Source organism: Corapipo altera, unplaced genomic scaffold (genome assembly GCF_003945725.1).
Source record: "Corapipo altera isolate COAL_440 unplaced genomic scaffold, ASM394572v1 70, whole genome shotgun sequence".
Classification (NCBI taxonomy): Eukaryota; Metazoa; Chordata; class Aves; order Passeriformes; family Pipridae; genus Corapipo; species Corapipo altera.
In genome coordinates, this window is record NW_020884911.1 from 2,032,034 (window position 1) to 2,044,743 (window position 12,710).

At 44.7% G+C, this 12,710-nt stretch overlaps 1 long non-coding RNA gene across 2 annotated transcripts; it reads right to left on the minus strand.

The window, feature by feature from the left end:
- Positions 1-305: 305 nt before the first annotated feature.
- Positions 306-12,051, minus strand: LOC113952101. Of its 2 annotated transcripts, none has more exons than XR_003529393.1 (3): positions 11,932-12,051; positions 11,559-11,622; positions 306-437 (listed from the first exon to the last, which is right to left on the minus strand). It is a non-coding gene; the product is annotated as an uncharacterized LOC113952101 (long non-coding RNA). The 2 variants fall into 2 exon arrangements; XR_003529394.1 differs by lacking the exons at positions 11,559-11,622; positions 11,932-12,051 and adding exons at positions 7,000-7,112; positions 8,681-8,813.
- Between the last annotated feature and the right edge of the window lie 659 nt (positions 12,052-12,710).

Consider the following 12,710-nt stretch of genomic DNA (forward strand, 5'->3'; position numbering starts at 1 on the left):
AAGAAAACAACTGTCTTCTGGTTCTGGGAATACTACCAAGCAAACTTGTGCAGACCAGGGGATCAGAAGGCTGAGGGCTGTACTGGGCCTAGGAAGGAAACGAAAATATGGGAGAAATAATGCTCGGGAAAGTCCAACTGGAAGAGAAATGAGTGTGACAGAGGCACAAATGGCTCCCACCAGGGAACGGAAGTCCGTAACTCCAGAAGCTCTTTGCATCCCTACACAAGGTGCTGGGAGATGAATAATAATGTCTCTACCAGCTGATGAAGTCAGGCATAGAGTCCTTTTTTCACCTCCAGCAGCCCCAGAAGCAGAGTATGGCCACACACAGACCCACACAAGGACACACGGTGCTGTGTCCAGGCTGGGGAACCACTGAACCCACTCCAGTGCTCAAGGAACAAAACACCCAGTCTTGTAAAGCACTTCCAACCCTGTTTAAAGATGAGAAAAGCAACACATCTGACATAATGAATAAGAAAACATGTAACATTTAGACATCAAGTGTTGATTTGTGAAGGTCAGCTTGGATTAGCTGTGTGATTGCTATTAAAATGTACTCTGGTTTTGGTGAAGTTCCTCCTCACACTCACTTTGACAGCACACCCCTAAAGTCATTTTTCCTGGCTGTGAACACAATACTACAAGCTGAGGACTAGGTAATGATGCAGGAAACATTCTCTCTGCAACCAGTTTCAAGTGAAAGCACCAGGCAGCTGCTCCCAGGCACCTCAGAACTACTTCACTTAGGGCAGGCAAAGAGTGAGCTCCAGGCACAGCCTGTAGCAGATGGGAGGGGAGTTGTGCATCTGAGATTCCCTCAGGACAATCCAACAGTAGCTCTGTGGCTCATTCCCCCATCTTTTTATGGAATTGTCTCAGAAATTATTCCCTGGACACCCCACTGTCTCATTAGGGACCAGCAAGGGCTGGGCAACTTCCCTCCTGTGCAAAAACACAACCCCAGTAAAGTCACTGTGGCTCCATCTGGGTAAGAGCTGCAGCTCAGAGAGACTCTGGATTGCGTTTTGCAGTCCCAGGATGGCACCAGCCCATGGATCCATGAGCAGCCATGGCTGTCCCTGTGCTTGGCAAAGCCAAATGAGCCCCTGGTGGTGCTCATGGATCACAAATCCTCCCCTTGAAACCTGGGCCAGCGTTTGCTGTAACTTCCAATCACACAAACAGCCACAGGGAGGGAGCTGCAAACACACAGAGCATCATTCCCACACAGCATTCCTGTATTTCCCACTTTCAGGGTTGTAAAGTAAAATGAGCCCTCCTGCTCTGGTGCTGGCACTTGTATTTATTTATATTTATTATATATTGTTAGGCAATCAAATAATTTGCTGTCAGCCCCATTTGCAGCGTGTGTGTGAGGTTTGCACAGTGCTTTGACTGTGCTGTAAAAGTGCCCAAGAGAAATCACAAACCAAACAAGTTCCACTCCCCAAGGAAGGCACAAACCAGGCAGAGACAAAGGCAGAGCGATGAGTGAGGGGATGTCAAGTGGCCCCTTGGGAAATACAAGTGTTTAGGCAATAATTAATCACATCCCTCACTTTAGCATAATATTAAACCCTTGTTCAGTGTATAAAAATGCCTCTGTCTGAATGAGGTGACAGGAATCACTTGATCAGTGAAACTGTTTCATGAAAGCTGAGAGATTCTACAGGGACTACAGACATCAACATTTTTGATATGTGCAGGCCAAACTCCCTTCTAGGTGGAGCAAACTTGATATTTTTGATCTGAAACCCGGAGAGTTTCATGTCAGTATTTTAAAAAAGAGCAGCCTTGGGTTTATTTCAGTCTGACGTAAAAATAAATCTGGAAATCATGACACTTGTTGCAAAACAGAATTGTTATTTCTTCTGCCAACTCTGATATCAAAGACAGGTAGCCACGGATGACTGGGTAGTTTTCCCACCTCCATAAATCCTTATGACATTGATCTATTCACAAGTATTGACTGTGGGTCAGGAATTCACTTTAATATGTTCTTTTGAAGTCAGTACCACAGAGCTGAACCCCTCTGGGGAGGCACCAGCTGGCTGAGGGATGTGAGGGGCAGTCACTGGGCTTTGGCACCCAGGGGATCTGAATTCCCCCTCGCAGAGAATTCCATGGAATGCTCATGTCAGCAATCAGATTGAACAGCACTCACTGCACCTTTTGTCTTGCACTAAGGTGCCTACACTGGTTTCCAAGTGTTAGTCAGCCACAGCACAGCACTCCTGCTCTCTCAGCTGCTTTCCAAACATTCTGACAAGCAGAACATTTTCCTGATTTGAGGGCCTTTGCTTCACACAATATATACAGTGATGGAAACTTCTCACTTATGGGCACATCCCTTAGGACTGATTCTGATCTGATTCTGATCTTGGTGTGCCCTGGCCCTGCCAACAACATCAGAGGCGTGTCAAATGTGAGCCACAAATGCCATGTTTTACAGGCAGTTCTGCCAAATTCCACTCCTGGGGTTCAAATGGACAAAAGAGATTTTTTTAATTAGAGTGATTAAAACAGACACTGTTCCAATTTAAGTTCTACGCCCTGTTGAGGAGGATGTTTAGGGTTTTAGATGATATTCAAAAATGATGCTGGGTGCCTTGACATAAAGTGGCACTGCCCATATCAAGGTATTTTCATATTCAAAGTTCAGCAAGAAATCCCTGAAACTCATCAATTAATATTTTTCTTCATTGGAAGCTTCTGGGAATATTAAGAACTGTTATTTCTTACTTGAAAGATGCTCCCACCCTCTGCATCCCAGTGTAAGGGTGACCAGAACTCAACTCAAGACACAAGTGGTATTTAAATACTTCTGCTGGGTTCTTTTGTGCATTCTTTACATTGTGCTCAATAGAGCAGAGATAAGAAATGGAACAAAAGAAAAGATTATTTCCTATTTCATTACAGACTTCAAAGGCAGTAGATGTGTTGTGTCCATAAAAAGACACAAATACATTCTCAAAAGGAAGAAATTGGATAAGCACAAGTTATGGTCAGGAAATGCGGATAGAAAATGACCCACTCTGGGCTATAATACCTGTGCTCTGTCTCTTGAAACCAAAGAAAGCATCTAATTCAGTGCTTTCAATACTCAAAATTGATTCTTGAAGGGGGTTTGTTCATTTTCTTGTGCCATTCTTCTGTAAAAACCCTCAGCTACTCACAGAATTCCAGTAAGTCCAGAAAAAGCTAATAAAAATGACTGATCATAAAAATCTAAGAAAAATGTTCTCAAGTTTTCCTCTTTTTTTCACAGACTGCAGAACTGACTGATTTTATGAAAGGCATCAAAACACTGCATCAATAGCTACTAAACCATTCCTACTTGAAATAATTTCTAAATTGCCTTCCAAAACCGTAGGCTGTTGGTAAGGACTAAGCAAAGCCCAAACAAACAAGAAGGAAACGAGGGAGGTATCACAGACACTAAAAACCCACTAAAGAGCCCTCTCTTCTCGCTTCATTTGCCCCTCCTCAAAGCAGGAGCTGTTGCCATCCCGGGCTCTTTTTTTGCCTTGACTTGCCTGAAGTAGATTATGCTGAAATGTTCTTAGAATGCCAAGTATCTGCTCTTTTTAAAAGAGTGAGTTCACGGGAGTAGAACATTCCAACATGTCACTGGATTATAAAACAAACCCAGCCATTAGCAGGAGGTTCTCTGAGGGTTTTCTGTGCTCACTTGAGCAGACTCTAAGCACTCCCTGCAGGACTGAGGAACCCGGGGGGCAGTTTGGTTATTTTCCATCGAGTTCCCTTCCGCCTTTTGTGCTGATGAGCTGCAAATCCTGCCCGGATGCCCAAGTGCCCTCGTGTCTCTGCTGGGCTCTGTTGTGACTGAAAGCAAACAGAGGGCAGAGCCCCCCTGGCAGCTTTCCCTTGGCTGCAGCGAGCTGGACAATGTTCACTGCTGGGTGGGCAGGGCCAGCAGCTGCTGGGCAAACAGCCACGGAGACTGACAGCACAACCTCTGCTGTTCCGGGAGAAACACAGATGGGAAAACCCCCAAATAATGGCTCTGAATCGCAATTATTTCTATTGTCTGCCCAAAGACAACAGAGATATAATCTGCTTTATTCTGGCTCCTTTCCTTCAAAATTACAGCAGGGAGCTCCTTACTCTGAAAACTGATTTGGAATTCTCTGGAACGGATCCAAATCCAACGCACCTTTCAAGATGGGAAGTTTCCTGTGAGAGTCCAGTGGGAAAAGCTGGGGGAAAGGTTTTAAAAATCATTAATCCTTGAGAGCTTCTGAAATCTCCTTCCTTACGTCACTGGGGTATTTTGAAAGCCCAGAACCAAACGAGGAAGTGCAGGCCAGAACTGCAGACAGGACCTCAATATTGCAGCAAATACTCACGTAGAGAGATGGGTAGATTTGCCCAGATATTGTATTTTCGTTCTAAAGGAAGCAGAGCACAGACCACATTTTCTGCAGGGGCTTCACCATCATTTGGACTGCACTTCTGATCGCTGAATGGCATCCTGTAAATCAATACAGTTGTGTAAACGAGTATATTTGTATACTCTGTAAAAATACATACCTTAAAAATACAGAACAGCAAAGCCTGATTCCAGAGCGCTGCTTTATGATGGCAAACAGAGTCCTCTAGTGGCCTGTGCCTGCCATAGTATGAAAAGCAGTCAACAATTTAGGGAAGAGAGTGAATGATCTGAAACGTGACCTCACAAGAAATAAATCTTAGTCCAAAGCTAATAACGATCAGAGAAAATCTCCTCCATGGGTGTCCATGAGATGTATCATGTCAGACTTCGGAAAACACCTTCCAGAGCAGGGTCACAGACAGAGAAAAAGCTGAGGAGGGAAACAAATGGAAAAAATAATTTATGTAAATTTCCCAAGAAAAGTAAGGGGAGGATGAGGAAGCTTTGCCAAAGTACATATTAAAGGAGCTCATGAAAACATGCCAAGAGAGTGAGGGGAAAAATGGGATACCAGAGAGAGTAAACAGAATACAGGTGTGCTGGCAGTGGGACCTGGCCCACACTAAGTTGACAAGATTGCAGGTCTTCATAAAAAAATAATGTAGATAATTTGGCACAGTAGATAAATAAAATAGGGATGGATGTGTTGGTGACATGGGGATAGCTGTGTTGGTGAAATAGGGATGAATGTGTTGGTGAAATAGGGATGGATGTGTTGGTACCAGTTTTGCAGCTACTTTTATTACCAAGAATATATACCAAGAATTCCCCTATTTATACAAAAAACATAAAATGAATATTCCTTCATTCCCTTTGTAGGAAATCGATTAATATCTGATGATTGCAACAAATTAATACAATTAAGTTGTGTAAAATAACCAACTCTTTCTCTGCAGATGTTAAAATTTCATAGTGGTATCAACACGCAAATGGCATCAGAGCATTCCTAAATTATCCACTGTGTATCCTGACATCTGCTCTCCACACTCCCAGATCTTAAGCAGTGCTCTGGCAAAGGTACATAACCAGCCACAGCATTTCCCAAGGCAGGTTTGTGTGGTCCTTGTACCAGCCAGTTCCCAGCACTGCCATTAAAGGCTTATCTCAGGAAAGCACTTGGAAAAACCTGTTCTCCCTTTAAAGAAGAACCTCATCAGTCAGAGCTGGGGGGGTCATCTGTCATGACCATCAGCTTCCCCCTCTCTCCAGCATCCCCAGCCCTACCTCTGCAGAGTCAGAGCACAAAAAGATAAGTTCCATATGCAAAAATTCCAAGGTCAAACCTTGCCTGGCTCTACTTGGAGATGCATCTTCAAATTTCAACCCCTACACCTGACTTTTCCACTCAGTGCTGGCCTGGCTTTTATCAGCTTTGCCACTTGTGGTTCACACACCTCTCACAAAAGCATTGCTGAACTTAGTGACAGGCATAAAACAAAGTTTGAGAAGATCCCATCTTTCATATGGAGGGGGAAATTACTCCCTTTGAACATGCTGTCAGCCTCACACGAGGTAATGGATTAGTGCACAGTGCTCCAACCAGGATTTGGTTTCTTATTTTGACATGTGTAAAAAGCTTCTAAAACACTGAAAGCTGCTGTGTCTGAGCCAATGCAGAGCTGGGAACCCAACAAACCTCTGGAGGTACAACCTGGGAGGTGATTTCAGGCATCAGTGTCAAATTGGCAAAGATGTACAACAACCTGGGACAAAAAATGTTAGGAAAAAAGTTAACCCACCATCTAGCAAAGGCAGGAATGCAAATTAAGTTTTCAAATTGCTGTAATTTCATCTAGACACTGTTCACATTGGAAAGAAGCCCAGATCAGTAACAGCTGTAATTTTTATTAATAGTAATAGTTCTGCTGAACCTCAGTTTCATGAACAGAGGTGATCCAGAAGGTAAAGAAGGGACATTTTCTATAATCCTGCAGAGCTTCTGAGCCACAGTCACTCAGTGGATGTGTAACTGGCCAGGAACAGAGATCCAACTGATTCTGGGGGCTGAGGAAGTGACTGTCACAGCAAAACACTCCTCTGTGGAAGGATTTGAGGGGCTCAGCAGCCTCTGCATCCCTGAGGATAAGGTCTGCTGGGATTCCCTGTGGGACCATCACCAGACTGACATCACATTTCTACCAACATTTCTAATGACAGGAGAGTTCCTGCTTTCTTATGGACAAGTCACAGCCCTCCTTCCAACCATTAGCACTGATTCCCATCCTCTGGGTGCCATCCAGAAGGACAACAGGATCTTGGAGCATATGGCTCTCTCAGAGCAAGAAAAAGAAAGGATTTCTAGTTGTCACACTTTGAAGTGATGGAACTGGAAGTGTCAAGTGCATTTTACTCACTGCTGGCTATAAAAATCCAAGTATCCTCAGTGCTCCATGAGATCCAACTGCCATTATCCAAACGTGGTTCTTTTCCAGCCAAAGTTCCTACAACTGCAGTTCCTGGTTGTGTGACCACCTGCCTAACACTGCAAGTGCAGAGAAGTTTTTCTTTCTCTGTCCTCCAGCAATTCAAACACTCACCTTCATGTCCCCTGGTTTTCCCTTTTGAACACTCAGTCCCTTTTCCCACAAGGTCCATCTGCCCCTCTCAGTCCCTGGAGAAGCTGCCCCATCAGCCTCCTGCAGGCAAGGCTCTGACATAAAAACAACAGGTACTATTTTAGCATGATGAACAGATTTAAAAGCCCACATCTGCCTGGCCAGAGCAGCTGGTAGTCTTTGCTTAAAGACCCCAGTTTCTCAGTCATGGTGGGTTCTCAAAACAGAGCTAGAATAGAGTCAATACTATAGTTAAAGATAATGCTCACAATCCCAGAGGAATTCTTGAACTCAAGTGTCTAAAACTGAACTCTTGGCTCTTCTTTGAGACAACCATATTGCTTTTCACATTCACTGAGCAGCCACAAAGGTGGTTGTGCTCAGCACTGTTTGGATAAAACCAAATGCCATGTGTCCTTCCCTGTGCTTATGAGGTCCTCTCACAGTCCTAATTGAGACTGTGGGCATAATCCAAATGCAAGTCATAACCATAACAATTTAATTAGAATTATTAAATCCAAAGAGCCAGAAGGACCTAATTAAATAAGCAGCTTGGTTTGTGAGCAGAGACATTCTTCAGATCACTGCAGTCACAAAATTCTCACTGTGCAAAATCATGAGTTGTTGTTTGATAACAATCAATAGAAGAGGCCATTGAACAAACACCTTCTGACTTTTTTTCCAAACCATCACACTGGTCCCAGGAGTTCACCAGGCAGATATAAATAATGATGTAATTGTGTTCCCACAGTCTGTTACTGGTATCTAAATAACCACTGACATGACTAAACTAACTTCTCCTTGGCCACATTTCAGGGAGAAGTTTCTCCTGCCACAGGACTGGAAATGCAGTGGCACAGCCCTGGGATCTGATGGCCCTGAGATGGCACACATGGATGTGAGTGTGACTGGCAGGTGCCTCACTGTGCTCCTTCAGCCACTGTGGTGGTTTGGAGTCCCCCAGGGGAGACACTACACCAATCAGGAAAATATTTAAGGGATGCATTAGAAATTTTCAGTACATTTGGGATGAGCAAACGGGATCACGAGATGTGGAATTTCCATTTGCTGCTCTCTCACCCCGTGACCTCATTTCTGCCTTTACCCATTTTGCAGCCTCAGACTCTTTGCTGAGCTGGTCTGCCCCAAACGCATTACTGCAACGGGATATCCATGGAGAAAATGTGGTATCCATACACACACACAAAACCACACAGCAAAAACTCCGAGAGGAATGTTCCTGGAGCCTCATTCCCAGCTATTCACCCTGCGAGCAGCAGATGGCATCCGTACTGCCATTCCTGCTCCCGGCCGCCGAGCTCACACCGCAAGGCAGCTCCTTCTGCTGCTCCAGCCCCATATCCTGCACAGAGCCTGCCCTTTCCCACCTCTCCCGGGTTTCTGGGGTTATCCATCACTCCAGGTAAGTTCAACCTGTCCGCTGGAGTCTGCTGTGGTCCCCAGCCAGTGACCACCTGAGTTCTGTAAAACCTCTTCCCATGGTGAAAGCCTGAATGGAAATGCCTCATGGACTGACATCCAGTCACACCATGGCTGCTTCCCTGGCTGAAGAGGTTCACACTCCCTGCAAGGAAGCCAATTTGCAACCACAATTATCCTAATCCAAATGCTTTCAGTGCTACAGGGCTTCAGGCTCACCCACTTGGAATTTAACTGTGTGATTTGTCAGATGGAGGCAGCCCTTGCTTTGTGGAAACTTTGAACTCTGGTCTCTGGTGTCAACCTGCGTTGTTTCCTCCCTTTGAAAGAAGAAAGGTGTCCTGTGTGATATGTCTTAGCCTGGAAATGATTTTTGAGTGATGTTTTCCTGCAAAGAAAACAAGCAATTGTCTGCATATCCCATCCTCAGCCCTTCATCTGCTGCTCCTTGTACAGTCACTTCCACAAGCACAGAATACAAAGGAGAATAAAAGGGTTTGCTGTTTCCTCATACAGATGTACAGGAGAACACAAAACTACACCTGGTAGAGATAAGTAAATCCTCCTCCTTGGCATTAGGACCCACATTTCAGTATCTGATTTATGCCCTATTTCTTCCAGGTGTCGAGTGAGGTAAACTTTGCCCATTTCAGTTCAATTGCAGAAAGAAACAAAAATAAATTCAACTTTTCCCTGCAGTTTCTGTAATAATTTCTGGTATAATTAGGATTTCTATTGGGGTTTCAGAAAGGAGAACAAAACTGAGGACAACTCAGTTGTAACTTCCTGTCTGGACTGGCTGCCCCGTGTTCTGAGGCTCATGGCACATAAAGCCTCCCTGCCAAAGCATGGGAAGTTTTCTGTAACCAGAAAAAACATATCTGAGAGCAACAATATTTATTTTCCACACTCCATTAGTAGCCCAGAAGCAATTCAAGCATGTTACTGGAAACTGAACCCAGCTAATTAAAAATAATGTTCCAAAGCTCCACTGATGTGTTTTGCATCTGGAGCTGGCTTCTGCAAACAAACATACACAAAACCAAGGACAAATCACAATAAATCTAAGCAGACAGGTACAAGCAAATTGGTCTCTGGAAGTGACACGTCTCTCTGCTTAAATGTCTACCACAAATCCCAAGGAGACGTGGTAGGATTTAATCTAATTGGGTTTGCCACTTCCCTGCAGCTTAATGTGAGAATAACGGCAATTATATATGACTGTACTTAGCTCAGTACCAAAAACCCATTTATTAGGCTATTAGAACCTATAGAAACCAGGGGGTTCAGATCATTTGGATGTGCTGGTTACACACTTGGCCTGCTACTTGTTTTGTGGTTACAGTTTCCAAATTGCCTCTGATGAGGTGGTGGTAGGAAAGCAGATGCAGTTAAGCGCTGGAATGGATGGCTCAGAATCCATAATGGCACCTTATATGTTGGCTCAGCCCTCCACAAACCTCGTAACATTCAGCAGGAGACTGGGAAGCCAAGGGGTTGCAGAGGTTCAGAAATGTGTTCATCATAAAGCAAAGCCCCTCTGCCTGTGTGGGGCCCCACAGAGTTGGCACTGCAAGGCACAGAGACCTAAAAAGAATTATGTTTAAGGCCAGTGTTATGGGGCAACTGAGGGAAGAGCCTGCAGCCTTCTAACCCTGCAGCATTTCAGAGTGTGCAATTAGCAAGAAAAGCAAGGAAAGCCATTGGGCCATCCCAAATAAATGTGGTGTCTCTGCTCTCCCACCTGTTCTGCCCGGGACGGGAGCAGTGACTGCTGTTCTCACCCTGGAGCTCAGCACGAGGGAGCTGCACAGCCCTGTCCTTTCAGCCTCTGTCAGCTCTTACAGCCACAATAAAACTCTCCTTGCCAAGCAGATGTTTGTAAATGAGGCAGTAAACTCTCACAATTTCATTTTTTTTTCTAAACCATTCTGAGTGCTGGGATAAAGGTGGATTATTTTTGAAGGCTGGAAAGCTTCACCTCCAGTGAACTCTTCCAATGTTCACCAACTGGGGGCACAAACAACCAACAGTTCCTTCAACTAAACCGTGTTACAGTGAGGGCCTGAGTGTGGGGGAGGATTCAGGGGCTGCTTGTGACCTGTCAGACACCACTCAAGAGGTTTTGGGGCCGTATTCAATATGTGCATTTGGTTTAGGAAACCAGATTTAAATATGTGAGCCTTACATTGTGCACCTGGGATTATGAAGGTTTGATTTGGTCCCAACAAACTGGGTGATCATGGAGCTGTGAACGCAGTTTTGTGTGCCCTGTCCAGTTTAACTTTCCTGATAGCTGAGATGTTGATAACCTTCATAATGTCCTGGGTTACACATAATTTTAAAGAGCTTTCTCTTTCAGTGGCTCAACTCTGATCCAAAGAGAGAACTATCACAAATTAACAGAATATTAGTTAATGTCCCTGTCCAACTGCTGCAAAATTCTACTGTGAAAATCTTCTCTGCGAAGTGAATAAATTTAAACCCAGTTATGGGCATTATTTTTTTTTGTAAGACAACAGCAAACAGGCAAAATTTTATCCTCTGTCTGTCTTTGATGGCAGCACAGTCCCTGGGATTCCCTAAGAGAAAAGCCAAATTGAAACACCTGGATGTGGGAGGTGCAGCTTCCCTGGGCAAAAAGGGGTTTTGAGAATACTCACCTTGAAAAGCCAGATCCTACGCCTTCTGAGATAACTATTTAATCAAAAGTTATGTTTCACATGCTCATATCACAGTGAGTAGGAGGTGGGTGACCAAGTATTTCCTGAGAAAACCTTTAAATTGTAACTCCAGTGGGGATACACTGAAACACTTCTGACTCCCGGGAAGACACATCATGCAGCATTACCTTTAGAGACACAGGAATTATCAGGACGGGCTCTCAAATGGCTGTAATACATCACACCACAGCAAATTCACTGCACTGCACAACCTGATGCCACATGACAAAGTGAGACAACTGATCTGTATCACTTAGGAGAGACTGTCGAGATGTGCTGAATATTTTCTAAAGTGCCATCAGAAAACATATGTTTCCGAGGGGTAATGACACAGTGGGTCTGAATAACTCATAAAAATTATGAATGAAGTGTTCTCACCTTCATTTGACCTTTTTTACTTCTCCAGCAGACAGAGCTCAATGTGTGGCACAGCAGAAAACATCTGAAGAGGAGACAGATGATAATAAGGAGCTGTTAAGAGATGCTCACTCCACTGGCTCTATTAGTTCAGCTTGTTTGCACAGAGAGAATTTCCCTGCACGTGTGAACATGAGCAGAGATCAATAAAGGGAAATATCCAGGCTGATCCTTTCTCAGCCTGAACTCCTCCAAACAAGATGCACACACAGAGAAATGTGTGGCTGGGAACACTCCACCTCAGGCTGAAGTCCCATTACAAAAATATCTGGATGCTTTCACTCTCATTTTCCTGCCTCCCCCACCTACAGCCAAGGTTTGTTGGGCTACTCACCTTGCCAGAGATCAGGAGAGATCCGACTTGCATGTGAAAATGGGGCTGCTTGTCATGCTTTTCAAAAGCTGAAAGGAGAGCAATATTTTTCAAATGTCAAATGACACACACATGGGGCATAAAATATAGAAAAAGACAGTTTGGTCAATCAAAACAAAACCCCTTCTGTCCATAGTGCAGTAACCCAGCCTGGCAGGACTGGTTTACGTGCCATCAGCCTGTCACAGGATGGGGGCAGTGCCTCAGTCCGAGGCTTTATGACCTGTCTGCTCACATCTCACACTTGTCCAGTCTTTATTTCCCTTTGTCCCCCGTGGGCACTGAGTGTTCACCACACCTGTGTGCAGGATTTGGGCAGCTGGGAATGTTTGGTGGCCTAAGAGCCTTTGCCATCTTTGGGAGTCTCTCTGTTCCTTTCCCTTTGATGGCACCTGGGTCAGGTCCTCAGCTGACTGGACTAGCAGTCTATCCCAGAGAAAGCTCTCAAAGCTCTTTCACTTTTGTAAATGCAAGATCCAAGACCAACCTGACACCAGCTGGGGGTTATCTCCAGTGGTCACCAGGATTCACAGCCTTGATGTGCCCTCTTATCTTTGACATTAAGGCCCAGGGCACTCTTCAGGGCATAGATTTTCTGAGGCACTTAAGAGCCTCCTTGTCTTACTCTGCAGCACCTCCCTCACTCCCCTGCCAAGGCCCTGGGCATGAAGAATGTGCAGCATTTTGTCACTGGGAAAGCGGGTTTCACACGCTCTGCTAAACAATCTCAACAGCTGCTG